Source organism: Lissotriton vulgaris, chromosome 3_1 (assembly GCF_964263255.1).
Source record: "Lissotriton vulgaris chromosome 3_1, aLisVul1.2, whole genome shotgun sequence".
NCBI lineage: Eukaryota > Metazoa > Chordata > Amphibia > Caudata > Salamandridae > Lissotriton > Lissotriton vulgaris.
The window spans coordinates 1,162,925,453-1,162,943,009 of NC_141689.1; positions in this window are offsets into that span (position 1 = coordinate 1,162,925,453).

Below are 17,557 nucleotides of genomic sequence, written 5' to 3' on the forward strand. Positions count from 1 at the left end.
TGAAGAAGAGTGTCCCAAACAGGCTGGACACGTAGAAACAACAAGTTCGCGAAACTTGCGACCCGACAGGTAAGTTCGCAATTTGCGACATTGTACAAAACCCTCGCGAACTCGCAGAAACCCGCGCAAACACAAAAAAAAAAATCCGCAAATTCGCGAGAATTTGCGGATTTTGCGGATTGCGAGTTCGCAAATCCACAAAATTTGCGAACGCGAGATTCGCAAAATTCGCCCATGCTTATTGGTAACTATCTCAGAACATCCGCTGTATCCTCCAAATAGGTCGGCATTTTTTTGACTAGAGGTCTAAGGAAGTGATCCACGAAAGTGGAAAGAGGTTCCAAAAGGGAGCCAATCCCAGAAATAATGGGACGTCCTGGTGGTGGTCTAGTGGCTTTGTGAATTTTCGGAAGACAGTAAAAACCCGGAGGGATGGGTTTTTCTGTCACTAGAAATCTTGCTTCGTAAGGAGTAATCCAGCCCTCAGTATTGCCTTCATCTACCATAGTTTTAATTTCGGTAAGTAGATGTGGGGTAGGATCCTCAGTCAGACGTTGGTAAAATTTATCATTGTCTAATTGTCTAAGACATTCCGGACGGTATTGGTCCAAATCCATAACAACAGTCGCTCCCCCTTTATCCGCAGGTTTTATAATAATTGACGGATCTTGCGAGAGGTTTTAACGGCCTGTTGTTCTAATTTGGAAAAGTTATGGAATGTTCTCTGATCAGTGTCCTGCAATTTTGCAATATCGTGTCTGACTGCCTGTTCAAAGGTGATAACATGAGATGGAACTTGGTGGCTCAACAGAGTGAAGGTGGAAGGTGGACGTAGTCCAGTGTTGGTAGGTGTAGCATCTCCTAGTTGAGAGTCTTTAATTCGGTTCTTAAAGAAAAAGTGGAGACGCACTTTTCGAAAAAACTTCTCAAGTTCAATTCTCAAAAGGAATGGATCTCCTTGGTTCGTAGGCGCAAAGCCTAGACCTTTCTCCAGGACTGACTGTTCGACTGATGTCAAGGCACGGGAACTCAAATTAACTACTAAACTTCTGTCGTCTCTGTGATGTTGCTCTGTTGAGCTGCTTTCCTGCTCAGGGTGTTGGGGAACGTCTGGTCTGTCTCCCAGTGGACGGTCTGTGGTCCTTTTCTTCTGCCCCTGTTTTGTCCCCGGCCATGCCCTAAAAAAGACTGATCCGGGTAAAACTGGGGAAAATTAGTGTATGCATTCATTTGTTGCGCAAATGGCGGAGGTGGTTGAAAACCCCATGGTCCTGGTGGCCACCAGGGACCGGGATTCTGATAATTGCCTGGCTGCTGATTGTACATGCCACCTCTTTGACGACCACCTCTTTTAAAAGGTCATTGTTGTTGACCTCCCCCTCTGGGGTAAGTTCCAGAGTGACTTGGTGTCTCTGTATCACTAGAATTCGTGTCAGAGCCCGAAGAGGAATAGTTCGATCCATAGTGTCTCCCTTTACTGTTAAAACTAGGGGCTACGTAGTTCTCGCTGGTATAGGGGTACACTTTCACCATGGAGAATCGCTCTAGATCTTTCTTGAATTGATCCATTTTACTGGTTAAGATGTTATCTTTAAAGTCCTTATTCGTCTTGTTGGTTTCGTCTAAACGTTTTTTGTAAAGTGTGCTGCAAGTGGCTTTAATCTGACCCTCGAGTACCTGGATGTCTACGAGGATGGCATCCGCTATCCTCTTAGCCGTACTGATGATAAGTATTAACCAGTCCCGCGTGCAGCGCCACGCTATAAGGGACCAGTCACGTAAAAAAACTTTATCGGTCAGGAAAAGCCTTGGTGTGTTCGTGGCAATGAGGCCTGTTGGGGCACATTTCCCTCTAAGGTACTGTGCCATGATGGTTCCATGGATAGAGGTGCGTGTATGTGATTTCTTCAGGTTAAGCAGTGTAAGCCAATCATCTTTGGCTGTACTAGATGTCTCAGGCAATGAATCCAAAAGACAAGGGTTCTCATCCAAAACGGTCTTGAGCATGTCGTCATCAAACGCCAATCCTGCAAAGACGGCCATTGCTCAATGAGGGAGTCTCTAAACAAAAATCAACTGGATGAGCATAATACAGGGATATACCCTGCAAACAGATACTATAATTCAAAAGAAATGACCCGCAACAAAAGTTGCTCTAAGTACTGTAAACAAAATGTAGGGAGGGTCAATAGGGCATGTTTAACAACCAGAGCTATTTGTGCCCTAACTACAACTAGCAAAAAAGAAGAAATAGCCTGGTCTGGATGACTGTAGGTGTGCCGTGTTGAGTCTAGAACCCGGAATCCATTAGTAGCACTGGAGTGATAGCACTGGGCAGGAGAAAATTCCCATCAGCCCACCCGTCTGGTGGAGGATCGTCACTTGGGAGATGTATCATCAATCCAGATCTCAACCAATGCACCTATTGATTGTGCAGAGATGGATTATGTGATGTAAACTCAGACCACAGTGCTTCACTGGTGATGCTAATGGGGTGCAGTGCAAGTGAAAAATTAATATGTGAAAAAAGTGAGGATAAAATTGACTCCTAGGACCAAAAATAAGTTTAATAGGTATGGTACTAAGGTCAAAATTAAAATGCCAAAAATATTTTTAAATAATAACTATGTGAAGGCAGAATTAGTGAAGGTCGACATGTTTCAGCTAGATGGACTCTCTGATCCAAGCTTTCATCAGGACCAAGTGAAAAATGCGACTGCAAAAACAAAAAAGTGACTATGTACACTATATATTGGAGAAATCCTACCAGCTCCTCTGAGCCCAGATGTATACTGGTGGTACTCCAAATCTTGTTTTGTCTCCTAAAGTAAAAAAGGGAGAGAAAAGTGTACAATAAAAGAAAGTTAGTGTCTAACGGTATCAAGGATACAAGAAACAAACACTGAGCACACACACAGTACGGTGGAGAAATTGTCTCCCCGCAATCACAGTAAACGTTAAGATTTACCGGTTCCAGTGCATCTAAAATCACTAACAATTTAGATAGATAAGGACTCACCCAGCGTTGTGTGGGAGTCTGCCTCACCTCACCCGGCACCCACTCGGGAAGAAGGAGGCCCCGCTCTGTTGGGGTGGAAATAATATAAACATTCTCAGAAAAAATATCAGAGTTGTTTACATGCATGTAGTTACATATTTCCAAAAATCCCCTAACAAGACCAGTTGTATGAGAAAAGAGACTCGACCTCAATTGAGCTAGTGGCTAAGACCATGCAGGGGAAGTTTAAGGAGAAATTAAAGCTAAGAGAGCAGTGTAATGAACACGAGAAAGAGGGGAGGGCAGCAAAGATTGAATAAAGTGCCCTACCTGTCCGTCGGTACCTCTACACCAACATCCAAGAGGGAGTGGAGGTAACTGGCTAGTGAACGCGCAAGTCCTTTTATACCCGTAGTGATGGAATAATTGACTACAGCTGTAACAGGTATTGTCGGTGGACTATTGCGCAAGATCAAAAAAGGAACGCTATCGCTGATGTGCGCTTGCGCCAGAAGAAATGTCATAACATCTGCGCATGCGTGTTCTATGAGATCTTAATGTGTATTGACTTCACGCATGCGTAGTGAAATGATAGACCAAGCAGCTCTACACTAAGGGCGCCATGTCTGGAGCGGTGTGTGTAGATTGTTATAAGAGATGTTGGATCGATTCCTATAGTGCTGTTTTGAACCCCAAAAGGAGATTATGTTACAGTAGTGAACTACGACATACCGGATCTAGATGTTTACAGCGATGTCCATGGTATGTCATCATTCAGGCCCTGAATATGGCTTTTCAAAAGAAACACCCACTTTTGTTCCTTCTTGAATAGAAATTTAGACACATCACTAATGTGAGGGGGAATATATGGCTGTTCTAGGATAACCCACTTCATTTCATCAGCCATGTGTTTATGATCTAAGAAATGGTTGGTTAATTTAGTGGCCTGTTTGCGACACCTGATTGTTCTTTTGTGTTCCCCAATTCTCAACTTGATTTTGCGAGTGGTGTACCCGACATATCTTAAGGAACAGGGACAGGTGATCATATAGATGACCTTGTCGGTGTTACAGTACGTGTGCTTTTTGAGGACCCACGTCCTGCCTGTCCCTATATCGACTGAGGTGGTTTTAGCCGTCTGTGGACAAAAACTGCATGACCCACACGGGAAATGACCGGAAACCGGTGGGAGACCCCATAAGGTTGTGGTGTCATCAGTGTTATGTCTCATCGGTCTGGTATGAACCAGAGTGTCTCGTAAGCCTGGTGCCCTTTTGAATGAAAAGAGTGGTAACGGGATATTGGCCTCAGTGGAATTTAAAATCCCCCAATGTTTACGGACCAGTTTCTGTACGTCATGCGACCTGGCATTAAATGTGCTGACAAAAGCGAGTCGCTCTGTTGGTGCCTTCGGTGGACGTCTATCAATCAATGCTTCGCGATTATTGTTTGAAGCACGTTTCCAAGCTCTGTTCACTAGTTGTTTGGGATATTGACGCTCCTGTAGGTGAGTGGCTAGTACTGTTGCATGTTTCTTAAACAGAGCCTTCGATGAACAATTCCTCTTCACTCGGAGGAATTGGCCCACGGGGAGATTCTCGCTAAGGGAACGTGGGTGGTGGCTGTTAAAGAGCAACAGGGAGTTTCTCGCCATGGGTTTGGTGAAGAGCTCGCTTTGGAGACTCCCAGCTTCAGGAAAGATGGATAAATCCAGAAAAGAAAGTCTCTCATGGCTGTATTCTAGCGTGAATTTAATGTATGGATTGCGTTCATTAAGCCATAGATGGAATGACTGGACCTCTGTGGAGGAGCCTCGCCATACCACCAGAACATCATCTATATACCTCTTCCACAGCACCAGATGATCAAAGAATGGGTTGCTGTGGTTGAGGATACAGGTCTGTTCAAATTGGTGTACATAGAGGTTGGCGAGGCTCGGGGCAAAGACACTCCCCATGGATGTCCCGGAGATCTGAAGGAAGAGTTGGTCCTCAAATTTGAAGAAATTTTTCTTCCTGGCCAATTCTGCACAGGATAAGATGAAATTTACTGGAGTTATGCTGTCAAGATCTTCTGCCGACAATAGACTTCTTATTGTGTCCAATGTATCTTGTTGTGGGATACAGGTGTAGAGCGATTCTACATCAAAGCTGACTAACAGGTCAGTCTCTACAATATATTCTACAGTTGGTAACTATCTCAGAACATCCGCTGTATCCTCCAAATAAGTCGGCATTTTTTTGACTAGAGGTCTAAGGAAGTGATCCACGAAAGTGGAAAGAGGTTCCAAAAGGGAGCCAATCCCAGAAATAATGGGACGTCCTGGTGGTGGTCTAGTGGCTTTGTGAATTTTCGGAAGACAGTAAAAACCCGGAGTGATGGGTTTTTCTGTCACTAGAAATCTTGCTTCGTAAGGAGTAATCCAGCCCTCAGTATTGCCTTCATCTACCATAGTTTTAATTTCGGTAAGTAGATGTGGGGTAGGATCCTCAGTCAGACGTTGGTAAAATTCATCATTGTCTAATTGTCTAAGACATTCCTGACGGTATTGGTCCAAATCCATAACAACAGTCGCTCCCCCTTTATCCGCAGGTTTTATAATAATTGACGGATCTTGCGAGAGGTTTTTAACGGCCTGTTGTTCTAATTTGGAAAAGTTATGGAATGTTCTCTGATCAGTGTCCTGCAATTTTGCAATATCGTGTCTGACTGCCTGTTCAAAGGTGATAACATGAGATGGAACTTGGTGGCTCAACAGAGTGAAGGTGGAAGGTGGACGTAGTCCAGTGTTGGTAGGTGTAGCATCTCCTAGTTGAGAGTCTTTAATTCGGTTCTTAAAGAAAAAGTGGAGACGCACTTTTCGAAAAAACTTCTCAAGTTCAATTCTCAAAAGGAATGGATCTCCTTGGTTCGTAGGCGCAAAGCCTAGACCTTTCTCCAGGCCTGACTGTTCGACTGGTGTCAAGGCACGGGAACTCAAATTAACTACTAAACTTCTGTTGTCTCTGTGCTGTTGCTCTGTTGAGCTGCTTTCCTGCTCCGGGTGTTGGGGAACGTCTGGTCTGTCTCCCAGTGGACGGTCTGTGGTCCTTTTCTTCTGCCCCTGTTTTGTCCCCGGCCACGCCCTAAAAGAGACTGATCCGGGTAAAACTGGGGAAAATTAGTGTATGCATTCATTTGTTGCGCAAATGGCGGAGGTGGTTGAAAACCCCATGGTCCTGGTGGCCACCAGGGACCGGGATTCTGATAATTGCCTGGCTGCTGATTGTACATGCCACCTCTATGACGACCACCTCTTTTAAAAGGTCATTGTTGTTGACCTCCCCCTCTGGGGTAAGTTCCAGAGTGACTTGGTGTCTCTGTATCACTAGAATTCGTGTCAGAGCCCGAAGATGAATAGTTCGATCCATAGTGTCTCCCTTTGCTGTTAAAACTAGGGGCTACGTAGTTCTCGCTGGTATAGGGGTACACTTTCACCATGGAGAATCGCTCTAGATCTTTCTTGAATTGATCCATTTTACTGGTTAAGATGTTATCTTTATAGTCCTTATTCGTCTTGTTGGTTTCGTCTAAACGTTTTTTGTAAAGTGTGCTGCAAGTGGCTTTAATCTGACCCTCGAGTACCTGGATGTCTACGAGGATGGCATCCGCTATCCTCTTAGCAGTACTGATGATAAGTATTAACCAGTCCCGCGTGCAGCGCCACGCTATAAGGGACCAGTCACGTAAAAAAACTTTATCGGTCAGGAAAAGCCTTGGTGTGTTCGTGACGATGAGGCCTGTTGGGGCACATTTCCCTCTAAGGTACTGTGCCATGATGGTTCCATGGATAGAGGTGCGTGTATGTGATTTCTTCAGGTTAAGCAGTGTAAGCCAATCATCTTTGGCTGTACTAGATGTCTCAGGCAATGAATCCAAAAGACAAGGGTTCTCATCCAAAATGGTCTTGAGCATGTCATCATCAAACGCCAATCCTGCAAAGTCGGCCATTGCTCAATGAGGGAGTCTCTAAACAAAAATCAACTGGATGAGCATAATACAGGGATATACCCTGCAAACAGATACTATAATTCAAAAGAAATGACCCGCAACAAAAGTTGCTCTAAGTACTGTAAACAAAATGTAGGGAGGGTCAATAGGGCATGTTTAACGACCAGAGCTATTTGTGCCCTAACTACAACTAGCAAAAAAGAAGAAATAGCCTGGTCTGGATGACTGTAGGTGTGCCGTGTTGAGTCTAGAACCCGGAATCCATTAGTAGCACTGGAGTGATAGCACTGGGCAGGAGAAAATTCCCATCAGCCCACCCGTCTGGTGGAGGATCGTCACTTGGGAGATATATCATCAATCCAGATCTCAACCAATGCACCTATTGATTGTGCAGAGATGGATTATGTGATGTAAACTCAGACCACAGTGCTTCACTGGTGATGCTAATGGGGTGCAGTGCAAGTGAAAAATTAATATGTGAAAAAAGTGAGGATAAAATTGACTCCTAGGACCAAAAATAAGTTTAATAGGTATGGTACTAAGGTCAAAATTAAAATGCCAAAAATATTTTTAAATAATAACTATGTGAAGGCAGAATTAGTGAAGGTCGACATGTTTCAGCTAGATGGACTCTCTGATCCAAGCTTTCATCAGGACCAAGTGAAAAATGCGACTGCAAAAACAAAAAAGTGACTATGTACACTATATATTGGAGAAATCCTACCAGCTCCTCTGAGCCCAGATGTATACTGGTGGTACTCCAAATCTTGTTTTGTCTCCTAAAGTAAAAAAGGGAGAGAAAAGTGTACAATAAAAGAAAGTTAGTGTCTAACGGTATCAAGGATACAAGAAACAAACACTGAGCACACACACCGTACGGTGGAGAAATTGTCTCCCCGCAATCACAGTAAACGTTAAGATTTACCGGTTCCAGTGCATCTAAAATCACTAACAATTTAGATAGATAAGGACTCACCCAGCATTGTGTGGGAGTCTGCCTCACCTCACCCGGCACCCACTCGGGAAGAAGGAGGCCCTGCTCTGTTGGGGTGGAAATAATATAAACATTCTCAGAAAAAATATCAGAGTTGTTTACATGCATGTAGTTACATATTTCCAAAAATCCCCTAACAAGACCAGTTGTATGAGAAAAGAGACTCAACCTCAATTGAGCTAGTGGCTAAGACCATGCAGGGGAAGTTTAAGGAGAAATTAAAGCTAAGAGAGCAGTGTAATGAACACGAGAAAGAGGGGAGGGCAGCAAAGATTGAATAAAGTGCCCTACCTGTCCGTCGGTACCTCTACACCAACATCCGAGAGGGAGTGGAGGTAACTGGCTAGTGAACGCGCAAGTCCTTTTATACCCGTAGTGATGGAATAATTGACTACAGCTGTAACAGGTATTGTCGGTGGACTATTGCGCAAGATCAAAAAAGGAACGCTATTGCTGATGTGCGCATGCGCCAGACGAAATGTCATAACATCTGCGCATGCGTGTTCCATGAGATCTTAATGTGTATTGACTTCACGCATGCGTAGTGAAATGATAGACCAAGCAGCTCTACACTAAGGGCGCCATGTCTGGAGCGGTGTGTGTAGATTGTTATAAGAGATGTTGGATCCATTCCTATAGTGCTGTTTTGAATCCCAAAAGGAGATTATGTTACAGTAGTGAACTACGACATACCGGATCTAGATGTTTACAGCGATGTCCACGGTATGTCGTCATTCAGGCCCTGAATATGGCTTTTCAAAAGAAAGACCCACTTTTGTTCCTTCTTGAATAGAAATTTAGACACATCACTAATGTGAGGGGGAATATATGGCTGTTCTAGGATAACCCACTTCATTTCATCAGCCATGTGTTTATGATCTAAGAAATGGTTGGTTAATTTAGTGGCCTGTTTGCGACACCTATTTGTACTTTTGTGTTCCCCAATTCTCAACTTGATTTTGCGAGTGGTGTACCCGACATATCTTAAGGAACAGGGACAGGTGATCATATAGATGACGTTGTCGGTGTTACAGTTCGTGTGCTTTTTGAGGACCCACGTCCTGCCTGTTCCTATATCGACTGAGGTGGTTTTAGCCGTCTGTGGACAAACACTGCATGACCCACACGGGAAATGACCGGAAACCGGTGGGAGACCCCATAAGGTTGTGGTGTCATCAGTGTTATGTCTCCTCGGTCTGGTATGAACCAGAGTGTCTCGTAAGCATGGTGCCCTTTTGAATGAAAAGAGTGGTAACGGGATATTGGCCTCAGTTGAATTTAAAATCCCCCAATGTTTACGGACCAGTTTCTGTACGTCATGCGACCCGGCATTAAATGTGCTGACAAAAGCGAGTCGCTCTGTTGGTGCCTTCGGTGGACGTCTATCAATCAATGCTTCGTGATTATTGTTTGAAGCACGTTTCCAAGCTCTGTTCACTAGTTGTTTGGGATATTGACGCTCCTGTAGGTGAGTGGCTTGTACTGTTGCATGTTTCCTAAACAGATCCTTCGATGAACAATTCCTCTTCACTCGGAGGAATTGACCCACGGGGAGATTCTCCCTAAGGGAACGTGGGTGGTGGCTGTTAAAGAGCAACAGGGAGTTTCTCGCCATGGGTTTGGTGAAGAGCTCGCTTTGGAGACTCCCAGCTTCAGGAAAGATGGATAAATCCAGAAAAGAAAGTCTCTCATGGCTGTATTCTAGCGTGAATTTAAGGTATGGATTGCGTTCATTAAGCCATAGATGGAATGATTGGACCTCTGTGGATGAGCCTCGCCATACCACCAGAACATCATCTATATACCTCTTCCACAGCACCAGATGATCAAAGAATGGGTTGCTGTGGTTGAGGATACAGGTCTGTTCAAATTGGTGTACATAGAGGTTGGCGAGGCTCGGGGCAAAGACACTCCCCATGGATGTCCCGGAGATCTGAAGGAAGAGTTGGTCCTCAAATTTGAGCTGATGGGAATTTTCTCCTGCCCAGTGCTATCACTCCAGTGCTACTAATGGATTCCGGGTTCTAGACTCAACACGGCATACCTACAGTCATCCAGACCAGGCTATTTCTTCTTTTTTGCTAACAACCATGTTCCACCCATAGAATGCCTCCTAGAATGAAATGTAATGAATTGCAGTGCAAGCGGCTGCATTGTGTGAAATTCTTTTTTTTACAAAGGCAGCGCATATTACCCCTTGCGCGACTTTGTAAATATCTACTAGCATTTTGTGTCATGGATGTGCCACTAACATGCTGTAACTGTGACACAAAATATTAGTAAATCTGGCCCTGGACGTTTACCAAAGAGTTGTACTAAACACAGATTTGTCTCATACATATTCATTGCGGATATCCTGGAAATCTCACTGGATATTTTCAAATTGTAAGGTTGGCCAGCCGAGACTTGTTTTACAATGGTAGCCGAAAGTCAAATTTTACTTCATTGAGCTGAACCCTATTGTAACTGTTAAAGCAAGTAAAGATGTTAAGCTCCTTGGAAGAGTTTGGGGTGTACACAAAATACTATAAAAGGCAATTAAGAAAAACTTTGACCAAATTTGGCAACTGGGTTAATTTCTCTTGTCACAAGGGGTGCTTCAAAAACAAAGCGGCAAGTATGGGTTCTTGTGAGCTCCTAGATTTTTCGTGACATCGCACCTTTCCAATTGTTAAATTCAACCTACAGTTGTAATCGCACCTGTTCCAAATACTTGTGATGACAGTAGTGCATTGAAAATGTTTATTCTCATGAGAAAACCAAATTTGCTAAGCCATCACCTTTGTCAAATAACACTGTTGCCTCCAGTGCATTTCATTTTCTCCCACCAAATTACTCCAAATAGATTTCTTCAACGTATATTACAACTACCCAACAGCATCCCTTATGATGTCCTATCTTCCTAAAGCACTTTTCATAAAATAAAAAACACTATTTAGAGTTTGGCAAAAGTGATAATGTGCCAAAATGTGACAGATGTCCCATCCATCATATTACAACTGCTGTAGGCTTCAATGCACTTGCAATGCCAAATAAAAGGGAATCAGCTATGTTTGTGATGGAATATCCCTTTCATCAAACTCTAAATAAATCCCTAAGTGTGCCTGGTACGACTGGTATCAGTGCGCTTTATAAGTGTAAAAAATAAATAAATAAAATAAATTCACTCTCACTTATTCGATGTGCGGCAGGCAGAGGGCCAACTTGACTGGTATGACTCCTGTATTTACTACTACTAAGACTGCTGTGATTTGTCAATAACCTACTGAAACCTAATCATCTTTGCTTGCAGTTCGAAGTAATATGCAATTCTTTGTCCGTAGACTTTGAGTTACTTTAAGAGAACCCATTGTTTATGTTTCATCCACCTTGTCTATATTGTGGAGTATGTAGTTGCGATCGCGCAGGAAGCGGTTACCACCTCTCATCTGATTGATCTTTCTGGTTGATTGAGTGGAAAAGGGAGTCGACATTCCAATAATTAATTTAAAATTCATGTTACCCATTTGGCCATAAAATAAGGACTGCGCATTGACAACTAAAGTTAAGTGGTTACAAGTTAGTAATCATTTCAGTAAATGCAAAAATCAAGATCAGGTTATAAATGTAAAGAATTATGACAAGAAAATGAAAGCTTTGACGCAAATTCCGACTCAATAGCATAAAGCATACAAGTAGAAAAGAAGCAACAAGGCGTGCGACTCTCAAAATCCAAGGAGATCTGCCCAAATTCGGTAAATATATTAATTAAAACACACAAATACTCCACATTTGCCATATCTCTTTCTGTCTCTCCAGAGACCAATGGCGTTTAACTTCACTTCATGGAATGGCATCATCATGGAGGGGTCAGGTATTCAGCACCACCTACTCGGCACATGCACGAGGCACACTGATATGGGTCAGAGTGGGAGTCCTGTTTGTCCGTGAGGAGGAGGTGAACGACATGGAGGGTAGATACACCTTTGTGAAAGGGCGCCTAAACGGCCAAATTATATTGGAAGGCTCCATCTATGTTCTCAACACAGACCATGCCTCCTTTCTTGAACGCATTTCTGGGGTACTAGCTCCGTGAATAGGATCCCTTGGTTACGGGGTGGGGATTATAATTTGGTGCTTAATGTCAAGCTTGACAGGTCATTTCCACCACTCAACAAAACCCCTTCAGCGTCTAGTGCAAAGGCCCTTTCAAATTGGCTTACACATTGGGCTCTTCTTGTCATATGGTGTTTCCTTAATCCCACTGCTCGTGTTCACTCTCCTTACTCTGCGGTATATGGATTGCATGTGCGGTTGGATAGGTTGGTGGGGTCACAGGCACTGCTCCCTCTGGTCCAAGACATTGAATATCTAGGGCGAACCCACTCATCAATCATAATCCCTTATTACTTCACCTTAATTGGGTGGTGCAGCGCCCTCCGGTCCCTACATTGCTCCTTCAGCCTAGTGCACTGCAAGTCTCTGCATTCCGTTCATCACTGGGGATGGCAATATTAGCCCCTTTTGAATTAAATGAATGTATGGCCAGCGATGCGCTTCTTGAGTGGGAGGAATTCAAAGTGTCGATCAGGGGGCATTCCATGGGCCACATAGAATATCCGCAAGCAGCTATCTGTCTTCCTTACAAAAATAGAAACGCAGAGGCTCACAGCGCCTTGAAGAGTTGTGCTCTAACCATGCGGAGCAATTGGAGTGCCTTCATTGTCATAATTACACTGCTCATACAGCCCATACGCATACCACTGCTGACAGAGCACGCAGGCTGTTATCCTCACTGATAAGGAAGGAATATACTCGATACCCCGATCGTGGCGCTGCGGGGAGCTACAGGACAGATGCAATGCACGCAGCGTGAAATACATGAAGCCTCGACACAACACTATGCCCGCCTATACCAATCCCGCAGAAGAGATGTGATGAGCGAACCATAAACGAGTTCCTGAACCCTTTACAGTTACCCTCTGTAGGAAGGGAGCACAAGGAAGCCCTCAACGAACGCATTTCACTGGAAGAGACTGGGGAGGCCATACAATCTCTGGCTTCCGGGATATCACAGGGCCCGGATGGGTTACCGGCAGAATACTATAAGGCATATTTTTTCTCTATTGCACAACATCTTCACACTGTATACACCACTGCCCTAGAGTACCAACAACTCCCATCCTCTATGTGTGAAGCGCAACTGATATCGCTGTTGTAGCCTGGTAAGGATCCCGTGGAAATGGGCTCCTATAGGCCCCTGGCCCTGCTCAACACCAATTATAAAATACTTGCAAAAGTGCTGGCGGATAGGTTGGTACAAGTTGTCCCAACTCTGGTCCATGCAGACCAAAATTGGGTTTGTGCCGGCCTGCAGTACCTCTCTTAATCTACGGCGCTTCTTTAGGGTAACCACATACGCGGTGAGGGAATGGCCACGAGGGGTGTGCCTTGTATTAGGCCTGGAAAAGGCCTTCGATTCCCTAGGGTGGGACTATCAGTTTGCCGTACTCAAAACATTTAGATTGGGCCTAGCTTTTACAACTAACACGTCTACTTTACACTAACCCTACAGACAGGGTTAAAGTGGGGCCCTACATCTCGGACTCACTTCCAATACAGAGAGGTATGTGACAGGGTTGTCCGTTATCACCACTTCTGTTTGCACTTGCAGTAGAGCCTCTACTGGAAGCACTTAACACCCAATTAGGTGATGGAGTGCCCTTGGGAGATGCCACACACCAGGTGTCACTGTAAGCCCACGATCTTCTTATTTACATTAGAGACATTGACCGAGTCCCTGTTCATCTAGTGCAGCTGCTGGAAGACTTTGCGTCACGACCGCCTGAGTCCTTGCTGCTCTCTGTTGCTTGTAGATGCTTTCATAGAAGCCTCTACACCACTCGTAAGGTGATTCCTTTTGCACCAGCGATACCTTTCGAGGGAACTCTGAATAGACAGGCAGTAATTTCTGGGCCAACTCTTTGAAGTTGGCAGGAGAGCAGCATTCAGACGCTCTGAGACCTGCACCGCAAGGTGTCACTCATTCCATATACATCACTATTAGAGAAGGAAAGTCTTCCACCAGGTCACTTTCTAGTCCACCGCTCCCTAGTGGCCTCCCTCACGGCCAAATGGGGAAACATCACTACAAAACCACAAACGCATCCCAACATGCAGTACTTACATGTCATGGGGTCGGGAGGCACTTAACGCGCTGGTTTGCAGCCTCAATAAGAACTCATGCTGCGGTTAGCTTGGAAACACTCCATCATAAGTGGGAGCTAGACTACAGAAACGGAAACCTCTATTCATATAATTACAATATGCTATACATCAATTATTATTTAACCCACTCAACACATGCCAGAATACTCATGCTCTTTGAGAATCAAAATTGATATAAGCATTACTTCATTTTTAAGTTTTTTATATATGTTTGGTGGAAAGTACTAGGATGTCGTACATTAATGAATTAAAAAAACAAAGGTGAAGAGCAGAGAAAAAACAGAAGAAAGACAGGTCCCATATATTCATTCATTAATCGCAACATACATCCAATGTCATACTCAGGCATACACATTCATACATAAACAAACAAAGATTGAGAGAGTACTAAAAAGCCATTCAAGTTCCCATTTGTATAATTCAAATGTAATAAAGCAGTTTATAATGGGAACGTTAATCCAAGCACCGACGCACGTTTTGGTGAACCACCCATTCACTGGGTTTCACCTTCTTCAGGGCACAAATTATGATAAGGAAAAAGGGTAAACAATGTAGACCTTTCTGGCATAAACACAATAAATGCAAAATGTCAATTGATATACATTAGCATAAGAGATTCAAAGACGTTATTACATTTAAAATGAAATTAGTTTACCCATAAGTGGGAGCTAGACTTGGGACTCCAACTCACAGACACGGATTGGGCCCGAGTATTAGAGAGTCCGGTACGCATACCTAGGAATGTACGCTTCCAGCAAATACAGCTCTATGTAATCCACAGGGCATATCTTACACCTGCTAGAATGAACTAGTATTTCAATCCCGTGGATTCAGAGTGTCCGAGGTGCGCTGAAAATGGGGCTGACTTAATACACATGCTTTGGAGCTGTGCCTGGGTGGGTACATATTAGAATGAAGTGGCAGAAGTATTATACATGTGCACTGGTTACAGGCTATCTTTCGATTGGCCAAGCTACCTGCTACATAAATTCCACAAGAGGCCCAACAAAAAGGTCACATCCAGATTTCTGGACCTAGGGCTGATGGTAGCCAAAAGGCTGATCACTAAGAAATGGAAATCACCAGACCCTCTCAATATAGCTGCCTGGCGAGGCTCAATTCTTGCATGGGCCAAGGTGGAAAGCCTCGCCATCGGGCGTGAAGAGACTTTGGGGATGCGCAGGACTCCCATTGCGGCAAACTAGGATGCTCTTTATGATTCTTTACAGCTCAGTACAGACATGACAAATAGGGATTCCACTGATACACATTCTGTGAGTAACTAACATGCTCGCGAGTTCGGTAATAGATATACCCAGTGCTTTAAATGGTCCGGTTCTCCCCTTGAGTACCGGCACTTTTTTCTAGAAGAAAGAGACTACTGGTACTCATGGGGATCTGACGTTAACCGAGGCAGCACACTCCCTTTATCCCTCAAGTTATACTAGGGCAGCATCTTTCAAGCACTGCACGGAATCAATCAATGGAGCTCGTCACCAGGACCCAGCGTGAGCTGCTTTGTAAATCAGAGCAGGGGTGTGTCTGCTGAGTCATTTGCTTATCCAAAGATCTTTCACAGTGGGCGCTAAGAGGGGGCTGTAAAATCTAATGGGTGGTGGTGGGAGGCACTATTCTGGACATAACAAAAGAACATATGGGAAGGCTTTTACAGTCGCCACGCATCTGAATTGCTTTCTTGCACACTTCCACTTCCACACTCGCTGATTCCTATTTCATCGACCTTGGACAGACCTTAAGACCAATCAAAAATGTGGAGATTGGCACCTGGTTCCCCAGTACAGATGATGTCAGCTCTGGCCCTAACTCCGGTTTACAAATGTTCCAGGAGAGACTTGTTTATTTATTTTATGCGTTTTTATATATCGCGGACTTTACCCGAAGGTGTCAGAGTGCTTCACAAGAGGAATGGTAATGATACATGAGGAGAAAATTACAAGTGAACAAATTACAAAAGCAAACGTTGTTACATGAGGCAAAAGTGACAATTGTGAGCAAACAAAATACAAGAGGTAGCAAACGATACATTACAGGAGGAAAAAGTGGAATGTGTGCAGTTACAAAAGCATACATAGTACAAGTAGAGGTATAGTACTGCAATAAATGGCAGACACTCCAGCACAAGAACAAACGTTACATGAGGCAATGGTGGCACTTGCGCAAGTATCTAAAGCAAACAAAATGTAAGAGGTAGCAAACAGTATGTTACAAGAGAAAAGTGACGTGTACATGTAACAAAAGAGTACCAGTACTGGACAGATGGCTCAGTGGGCTGTAGACCACTGGTTCGATTTAAGGCAGACTGAAGCAGCATGTAATCCTTAGGCGGTTGATAAAGTGCATGCAGATTTTGTGCATACAACCTTGGCATGGTCAAAAAGCTAACCCTGCCCCTTGTCCCCCCAAGCCCCGCCCTAAACTCCGCCCACTGCTCCTTTTGGTGAGTACCGGCACTTATTTTTTTCCATTTAAAGCGCTGGATATACCAAAACACTTTTGGCTGACAGACTACAAGCTGCTTGTGTAAGTGTATTAGCACACACCTCAGGGGCGAAGGGGTGGCTGGTGACCCCTGGCCATAATTGCAACACAAGAATTTATTCCTAAAACGATGGGACACTATGGAATGAGCATCTGTTCCACATGTTAATTTGTTCATTTTTTTAGTTCATGTAGTTCTCTCTTTATTGTTTGCCTTCACTAACCATTCTATGGACACCAACTGACCATCTACAAATACTGACGTTATCACCCTGTCTATATGCTATTACATGTAAAGGCAAACGGTAATAGACGTGCAATGACATATTTGATGTACAAGATTACTGAAACTATATGGTCATGATGATTACCCTGCTTCTAAGTCCCTCGTTTTCTTTCTCGTTTGATTAATGGATGTGAGTTGTGGTTGCACTCAAAAACCTTTACTTAATCATATTTCTACTGTCGAGATATGGTAATTGTGACATTAATGCACACATGTACATTGTCCAAGATACAAACCAAAGTCCAATACTGCTTGCATGTAGGTATTATATGTATTAAAAAAATGAAATCAATAAAGAGATTTGCAAAAAAAATAAAAAATGGCAACATCTACAGACTTTCCCATCCCACAGAACTTGGATGCCACGGTAACCTTGAGTTTCCCTCTGTTCCTGATACGCAATAAGTAGGCGTCTTCTTCTGCTCATGAAATCGTCCTATTCTTGACAAGATTTCTCTTCTCATGCCTCACTATCTCTGATACACAATATTCCTTTCTCAGGCTTTGAAGTCACAAAAATACAACTGTAAAGGAAAAGAACATGCATAAGAAGAAAGAATACATTTCATGTTAAGCAATAAAG